Source organism: Hipposideros armiger, unplaced genomic scaffold (assembly GCF_001890085.2).
Source record: "Hipposideros armiger isolate ML-2016 unplaced genomic scaffold, ASM189008v1 scaffold_363, whole genome shotgun sequence".
Classification (NCBI taxonomy): Eukaryota; Metazoa; Chordata; class Mammalia; order Chiroptera; family Hipposideridae; genus Hipposideros; species Hipposideros armiger.
In genome coordinates, this window is record NW_017731713.1 from 1766212 (window position 1) to 1775800 (window position 9589).

Genomic DNA, 9589 nt, shown 5'->3' on the forward strand with positions numbered 1-9589 from the left:
AATGCTACTTGTAGCATTGTTTTTCATGTCAAAAAACCATAAACAATCTAACTGCCCATGAATAGGAAACTGAATAAATTGTGGCACACGTGTGCGTGCGTGCGCACACACACACACACACACACACACACACATACCTACACAATGGAAAATGATATATTGGGATATTTAAATGTCCCAAATGGGAGTGGTGTTCACAATATACAGTGAGATGAATAAAAGCAAATTTAAAGTAAAGTGAATTATATCAACCTGTTAAAGTCAAAACCAAAAAACAGGCTTTGTGCTCTTTTCCTGCTGGAACTATGGAGGGTATAGAAAAGAAGAAAAACAGTTCTTGCTGTACCTGAATCCTTAAGAAAAAGTGAAGGAATGTTGAAGAGCTGAAGATAAGCGTACAAGAAAGAAGTTTGCCCAAAGGATGCTGTGAAAGGCAAGGACGAAGCTGATCTATGAAGAAAGTAGGCACCATCACAAGGATACAGGCAGATGTACAGAACCAAGACAAGAATGGCTAGGACGGCAAGAAGGGCTGGCCACTTCTATGTACTTGCGGAGCCCAAACTGGCATTTGTCATCAGGACCCGTAGTAAAGGTGTGACCCCAAAAGTTGGAAAGCTGCTGCAGCTTCTTCACCTCCGCCAGCTCTGCAGTGGTACCTTTGTGAAGCTCAACAAGGCTTTAACTAACATGCTGAGGATTGTGGAGCCATATATTGCATTGAGGTAACTGGACCTGACATCAGAAAATGAATTGATCTACAAGCATGGTTATGGCAAAATCAACAAGAAGCTAATTGCATTGGTAGATAACACAATGATTGCTGGATCTCTTGGTAAATGTGGCATTATCTGCACAGAGGATCTCATTCATGAGATCTGTACTGTTGGAAAGTGCTTCAAAGAAGCAAACAACTTCAGCTGGCCCTTCAAATTATCTTGTCCTCAAGGGAGAATGAAGAAAAAGACCATGAATTTTGTAGAAGGTGGAGATGTTGGCAATAGGAAATACCAAATCAACTGGCTTATTAGAAAGATGAACTAAGGTGTCTATGATAATTATTTTTACAATCTGGTCAGATAATGAACAGTGACTGCTTTCACATTGAAATGTAAAGCGAAAAAAAAAAACAAAAAACAACCCACCCCCCAAAAGAAAAACAGGTATTGACCAAGGAGAAAATGGGACAAGCACACACCCAATTCTTCATATTTGTTACTTAAGGGAAGTATGGGGGGGAACTATTTACTTCTCATTCACTTATTTATTCATTTGTTATAAAAGGGAAGACACAAAGATGGATGCGGAGTGAGAGGAGAGCTGAACACCAATATGGCAGCCTCCTCATTATCGCCACCCTAAATGGGAACAGGGGGCTTCCTCTGACTTTTTGAGCACAGAGGTTTGGAGCAGGATGCTAACTGATGAGGAGGAGAATGGCTGGACCACCCAAGTTGCCTGCAGTTACTGGCAGCCACTCTCCCCTCTTCAGTAGTCTTTAGGTTGACTAGAGCAACTCTCTTCCCAGTTGCGTGCAACTGTGCAATAACATCCTGCTTCAGAAGTTCTGCCCTTACCTATGCCAAGCTCAACTTCCAAGGGTGGGAAGAAGGACAGCAGCAGAAGGTTATTGATGGATGAAGGTGCATCTACTATAGGGATGAGCAGAAGCTTCCAGATGAGTCAAGAAATTCAGCAGGTATTCATGCTTCTCTCTTTACCCCACCCACAGACCTGGGCACCAATTTGCATGTGGGTGTCACTGTCCAAAGATTTGCTAGAAGAAGATTGTGGTAGGATAATATTTGAAGTTATTAACCTATGCTTTTTCTTTTTTCTATGTACGTTTTCCCCTCTCTTCCTGGACATTCAAGCAGATAGTTGGCCCTGAGGAAGTGTGAGTGGGATGTTTCTGGCTATGAATTACCAGTAACCCAAATCTGAAGGAGAAGTCAGGCAACATAGCCAGAAAAGGCAAAGTGAAGGAGGATTTGTGGACATCAACCAAGCACCTGGGCCAGAGACATATTGGGAGGTGAATTTTCCAAGCTGGAAAGAGATTGCCATGAGAACAGGGGAATGTAGGGAAGAAGAGAAGAAAGCAAAAACATAGGGTTAGTGTCTAATTTTTTTTTATTATTTTTTTATTGTTAGTTTCAGGTGTACAGAACAATGCAATAGTTACCCTTTTCACCCTCACAAAGTAACAACCCCCCTCCCCCCATGTATTGCCCTCCCACCCCCGATATCATGCTTATCTATTACAATTCCATTGAATCCGTTCCCGCTCTCTACTCCATGTCACAAGACTATATGTATATATAATTATAGTTGACATACAATATTATTCAACATCAGCTTCAGAAATACAATGCGGTGGTCAGGCCTCTACATCGACTATGAAGTGGTCTCCCCAACAGGACATGAGTCCATCTGGTCCCCTAAGAAACGTTTACAACATTATTGATTATATTCCTCAGATTTCAACTACATGAAGAAGGGAGTGGTAAAACCCAATAGAAACCCATGCTTGGTATTGATACAAATGAAACTAAGAGCATCGTTTCCCCCAATGGTAGACATATTGGGATTATAAAAAAATGGTGTCATGAATATCCTTGTGTCCTTGTGCAAGAGTTTTTCTGGGTTTTATACGTTAGAAGTGGACTTGCTGGGTTCTAAGCTTCAAACTTTGCTAGATATTTCCAAAATGCTTTCCAAATTATACCAAGTTGCTCTCTCAACCTCTTATATTTTTCTTCTCAAATGTAAACTGCATTCCCTGTAGCAAAACCTCAGTGTTCATTAATCACCAGTAATTAACATTAAGAACTTGAAAGTTCCTGTTTCCTCTCATTTCCCACCACACTTATCATTGTCAGGCTTTTGAATTTTTTCCAGTCTTATGGACATAAAAGGGTATCTTGTTTTAATTTTCATGTTTCTGTTACTAGCAAGCTATAGCTTTTTTTTTCTCTCTCTACATTTCCTTATTGGTTATATAGAGCTTCTCTTCTGAGAACTGAAGGTTTGTATTCATTTCTTTACTGGAATTTTTGTCTTTTTCTTATAGGATTTTTTTTTTTAAATTGGGGAATTGGGGGGATGGGAACAGTGCTGGGGAATTGGGGGAAGGGGAACAGACAAGTTGCTGTCGTTTTGTTCTTCAATCTAGTTGTGGAGGATGTTGCTTCACTGGCCCAAGTTGGCACCATCATATAGGATATTTTTATATATTTAGATTGTAATTATTTCTCAAATGTTTTGTAAATATTTTCTTTGTTTCCAGCTTGCCTTTTAACTTTGGGTATGGTGTCTAGTATATAGAAATCTAAAATGTTAATGTCATCAAATGTATTAATTTTTTAGTTAGTACTTAATTTTTTTTCTTAATAGACTTCATTTTTAGAGCAGTTTCAGGCTCATAGCAAAATGGAGCAGAAGGCATACCAATTTCCCATATACCCTCTACTTCCACACATGTGTAGCCTTTTCCATTATCAACATTTCCACCAGGGTGGGATGTTTGTTACAACTGATGAATCTCTTTATATTTTATTTTTATTTATTTATTTATTTATTTTTTAGCTGAGCCATCCTGCTACCTGTTGGCAGCTCAGTGGCTGCTCAGCTCGGGCTGGACTCGAACCACTGTTGCTCAGAGCTCAAACTCTTGAGCGAGCTCTTAACCAACTGAGCCACTCGGCCGGCCCGAATCTCTTTATATTTTAAATGATATATATTTTTTTATTTTAATGCTATGAGAGAATCTCCTACATTTTCTTCTAAAACTTTTAAGGTTGCTTTGAATCTTTATGTCTTTAATCATGTGGAATTCCTATCTGTGTATAGAATGAGGAAGAATTTAATTTCCTGGTACATTTATAAGTTTGTTCCTCAATCACATGGGGTTAGGCCGTCTTAGGGGCAGCTTCACCTGCAGTCCCACTGAAAGATCCAGGATAGCACAACAGTTATAGCAGGTATTAGGATCAGACATTGTGAGGAAACCACTGGACTCATGAAAAAACCCAGAAACCAAAGAGCAAACTAGTGGTGTTACCTGGAGTCGTGAGTGGGATGACCTCTGTGGAGTCCCTCATGTGGGGGACACACTGGCTAATAGGAAACTAGAGACATTCACTGACTGACAAAAGGATCAACTGGCCTGGCTTTTCAACTGGTTATTAGGATCTAGGTCAAACAATTAACCAACTAGCAAAGGTAGTAGCAGATATGGCAGAAGTATTTTCCAAGCGAATGTGGACAACCCAGAGGAAAGTATTTTCTGGATAGTGTTTAATCTGTGGAACATCACTAATTTATTTAATATATGCTGTAACCTTCTTTAAGTTCTGAAAACACTGGGCATAGTGGAGAGAAGGGAAAAATCCTCTTTTAATTGTTTAATTGAAAAGAATAAGATTTATATTTATTTCTCTCCCCCAGAAAAGAATAAAATAAAACAAATTTTAATAATTTGAGCAGAGATAATTATTTTTTCCTGTAAAATTTATTTCCTATAAAATTAATTTAAGTAAATTAACTACACAGAATTTCATGGACATCTTCATACTTGTACAGCTTTTTAAAGAAAATAAAAGAAAACCTTGAGTCATATAAACCACTTATATTGGTATTGTGCTTTCTAAAGTAAAATTTCAGTGTACATCATCTCAGTTACTAGAATTAAAAAGCATAACTCAGAGTCTAGTGTGCAATTTCTAATATGAGTGCCAAATTAAATATTTGAAATATAAATTGATCTTTGTAATAGAAATAAAAAAAATAAAAAAAATTAGCTGGGGCTATCCCACATGTATTCTGAATCCCCCAGTTGGCTCATGTAATTTTTCTTATGCTTCTATAACACATGGGATTCTTTCTATGAATGACATCAGTTTGGAAATACCCCGTGGTTTTCTGAGTTATAAATGGATATTTCGCTATAAATGCCTGATTATATTATGATTCATACTTTCACTTCTGTTTTTTTCTACTATCATTTTGAAAAAAGTGAAAATGAAACTGTTTATTGGCCAAGGGAGAGGAAAAAGTAAGGTGGACTATAATGATTCACAAAATATTCCAGGATTGTAGTTCAAATATTTTACAGTATTTCTGAAAATATTGTGAAAACCATTTCTTAAGGAAAAACAATGTAGATGTGACCAAAAACTATTTCTCTTGGTGAATTAACCTGAGACTTAACAATTACTGTCAGAGTTCTGCCTTACAGAACTAGCATCTCTAGCTGCTTATCTCTCTCTCTCTCTCTCTCTCTCTCTCTCTCTCTCTCTCTCAGCTCGTTTTCTTTGTAGAACCTAGTTTTCTGCCTAGAATTTGTTCCCTTAAGCATTGCACTATGATAGAAAGATAATGGCTAGACAGCTAGGAAGAAAGAAAAGAAGAAAGGAAGAAGGAAGGAAGGAAGGGAGGAAGGAAGATGTGGCAAGTTCCAGCATGGCTCCAGGTTTGAGAGCCTTTATTCAAACTCTAAGTTCCTGTAGGGCTGGAGTCACACCTGTTCATTGTTGTGTCGCTTGCACTTTTGTGAGTTCCCGGCACAGAGCAACATTCAACAAATATTTGTTGAGTAAATGAACACAGTAGCTGACAAACAATTCCTGTACCTTATGGTTTTCTGTGGAAAACCCCATGAAAAAAAATGTCTTTTGAGGTCTCAGCATTCTAGTAACCATGAAGTATCAGGAATCTAATAAATTTCTCTTATGAGATCCTTAAATCACTAATACTTCTTGTCATGAGGTAGGACGCCTAAGGCGAGATTCCACAATGCGTTGCAATTCTTTATTTAACATTACCTATTAGAATGGGGATTTTGCCAGAGATTATAAACCCTTTGTAAAGATCAGTGTGATTTAAAAATCTTTTGATTAAGTATAAATGTACTTTCCTGAGCTGTATGTCACCAAATGGCAGTTCCTACCAAAGAATTATGTCTTGTGGGCCAATATCTATTTATAAGAAAACACAATGTCTTGTGTTTTCTTATAAATGAATTAATTTCCCACCTTCAAATCTCCCCTTCCCAGACCAAAATTTTTTTTCTATCTACACTGCTTTGATGATTGTATTTCAAATTTAGCAACCCCTTTAGCGTAAGGCATTAGAGAGGACATCATCTTCTGTTTTTTAAGCATCGTTAACATCTTAGGATGGAGTCGTCTAACTGATCAGTTAGCCAGTCACTCTGGATTTCTAAGAGGTTGAACACAGGAGCAATATAATTGTATAAGGAGTAAGGAGTAAAAATTGTCTAGAGGGCAGCACATTTGTGAAGACTGTTTAGTAGGAAATAGAAAAATTATTCCTTCCCCAAATTGTTAGGAGTCCCAAAACACCATTTAAAAATATTAGAACACCCCAATGTCAGTTATACCAACAACCTGAGCTGAAAATAACATTGAGAATGTGCTGAGACTATTAATAAAATGGTTCTTGTTTGAAGCCACTTTATTTTGTGATAGTTAATCAGGAGTAAGTTACCAGAACAGAATTGCTATGAAGATTAAATGGATATTAATGAAAAGAAAGTCAAACACTGAGATTCTCTTTGAAAACTTAAGGCAAATAATGGCAGAAATATGGAAATCATCTCAGTGAAACAGAATAGCTTATAAACCAATAAGACTTGACTTGTAACCCGTTAAATAATTTTAAAAGGAATAATGTGTTAAACAGAAAGGGAGTTGGTCTGCTTCTCATTTGAAAGAAGAAACAATGAATCCATGAAGTTCACTTTGGCAGAGAATGCTAGAGAAATTTGTTCGCAAGTTTTGTCCTTCCTGGTGCTGATGGTTGAAATCGTCGCATTAATTATTCTTTGTTTGATGCCACTGAACATCTTGTTTAAATCATCTCCCACTTACTCTGAATTCATAGTCACTAAGCAATATTTTGATTATAATTTGATTTCTGATATAACTTTACAAGGAAGGAATGCTTTGGCTAGAGGACCACTTGGCAGTTGTATCTCTCATTATAGTTAATGAATTTTTCCCTTGGTTTTCTGCAGAATTCCTCTCAATCCAGTTTGTATAAGTTACAATTCCCAAGTTTGACCAAGTCTGGGTCACTGACAGGATTGAGTTTTCATATGGACAAGGCTGAGCAGCGGAGTTTGGGCTGTGATGGCTTCTCCCAGGCTGTTGCCACTTTCAGGAGTCCCCCTGGCCTTCCCGCTTTTTGTGGGGACAGGATGAAAGATTATCTGATAGAGTAGCGTACCACACATGTTGGCTTCCATTCCTAAGTGTTTCCTCCACCAGCTCATATATGGAAGAAGGAAAAGAAATAGTGACTGAGAAGCAGAGCAGGGAGAAAAAAGAGAGCAAAAGAGTTGGCTGAAAGAATGCTTTCTTGGCATGTTAAGTTCTGAGAGAAATCTCTCTCGTGATGGCGGATTGTACCTTGTCAGGTATATGGTAGTTAATTTCATGTGTCAACTTACCTGGGCTATGGGGTGCCCAGACTTTTGGCTGAACATTATCCTGAGAGTTTCTAACAGCTGAATTGGTAGACTGAGTAAAGCGGGTTGTCTTCCCCATGGAGGGGCCTTATCCAGTCAGCTGAAGACCCAGACAAAGCAAAAGGCTGACCACCAGCACAAGAGGGGACTCCTGCCTGCTGATTTGTGAGCTGCGGTATCAGTGTTTTCTTGCTTTCAGACTACCTGAACCATCAGCTCTCCTGGGTCTCCAGCTTGCCGAGTGAAAATCTGGAAACTTGTCAGGCTTCCTAATCATGGGCGCCATCATTTTCTTATGGCGAATCTCTCTCCATCTGTACACATCCTATTGGTTCAGTTTCTCTTGATGAACTCTGACTAATAAACACTTCAGGTGTCTTCAGGAAATGGCATGTTGCCGGAAAATTTTACTCTTGCAAATGAATTAGCTCTTGAATGTGCTCTTTGGCAGGGAAAAAATGTTTTCATCTAAACTAGAATTCTGTGACTCAGTGTGAATGTGTTTCCTATTTTTTTTTTTCTTTAATGAGGATACATCCCATCTCATCAACACTTGTCAAATGTATCCCCAGTAATGGAAAATTATACCCAGTAATGAACTTAAAAATTCGGTGTCCCCTTATGTCAGAGATGCCTGTGGCCCATATTGTCTGGTTGGTTTTATTTGTGATGCTGCCACACTTCCTTTAGCTTAATAGGCTTTTCCCTCAAATCCCCAAACTCAAGCCTGACTCATCTCTTCACTGAACCATCCACTACAAAGTCAATAGCTCTATGACTTGCAAGTCCTGCCAGAGTGTTTTTAAGTATGATTTATTAAAGGAAAATATAAGTCAACAAGTGACTATACTCCGTCACAGTAGCATAAGACCATTCATTAATTCCACAAACATTTATTGAGAACCTACCAATGCACCAAACTGGAGAAACAGAGATGAAACAGACACAGAGCTTTTTCTTAAAGACAGAACATAGGAAAACAGACATGAAGACCAACCAGGGAAAGGAAAGTTTATTGAGCATCTATGCTTTACCGGGCACTCCATTGGGGGCTTTGCAATGGATCTTTGCAACAGCTCTCCGAGGTAGATACTATGATCCCTCATTTATGAGGACACCTAGGCTCAGAGAGATCTCGTTAGGAGGGTAGAAATTATAGCTAGTATTCACTGAGCCTCTGTGACAGACTGGCGTTCAAACCCAGATCAGTGGCTTCCTACTTTGCACTTCACCTTGTTGCTTTGTTCTAGAGTAGACCTACGCTGTGTGATAGGATAGCCACTAGCTACCTGTGGCTCTGGAGGACTTGAAATGTGGCCAGTCCAAGTTGAGATGTGCTGTAAATGTAAAATCTCAAACCAGATTTCAGAGACTTAGCATGAAAAGAATGTAAAATATCTCACTACTACTTTGTATATCGATTAATGTAGAAATTGTAATATTTTGGATAAATCATGATGTATTAGTCTATCATCTATCTACAGAGAGAGAGACAGAGATATATAGAAAAAGAGAGAGACAGTGACAGAGCAATAGGAGAGAGAGAAGGGGTATATATTTTAAGGAATTGGCTCATGCTGTCCTAAGGCTGGTAAGTCTAAGGCTGGCAGGCTGGAGATTCAGGTAAGAGTTGATATTGCAGCCTAGAGTCTGAAATCTGCATGATTAAACCCGGCAGGCTGAACACTCAGGCAGTATAATGGACTAAGTTTGAACAATTTATATGTTAAAGCTCTAATTCTCAATATGACTAGTTTTGAAGATATGACCTTTAAGAGGTAATTAAGTTTAAATGATGTCATAAAGGTGGGGCACTATTCTAATATGGCTGGTGTCCTTATAAGAAGAGGAAGAGACACAAAGGCTGCATGAGTACAGAGAAACACCCATGTAAAGACACAAGAGAGATGGTGGCCCTCTGCAAGCCAAGGAGAGAGGTCTCTGAAGAAACCAAACTGCCAACCTTGATCTTGGACTTCTAGTCTCCAGAACTGTGAAAAAATAAATTTTTATTGTTTAAGCCACCCAGTCTGTGGTATTTTCTTATGATATCCCTAGGAAACTGATACAGGATTTCTATTTTGCAGTCTTGAGTCC

The 9589-nt window shown here is 38.5% G+C and overlaps 1 pseudogene; it reads left to right on the forward strand.

The window, feature by feature from the left end:
* Positions 1-305: 305 nt before the first annotated feature.
* LOC109393087 (60S ribosomal protein L7-like) lies at positions 306-1044 on the forward strand (annotated as a pseudogene).
* The last annotated feature ends 8545 nt before the right edge of the window (positions 1045-9589 follow it).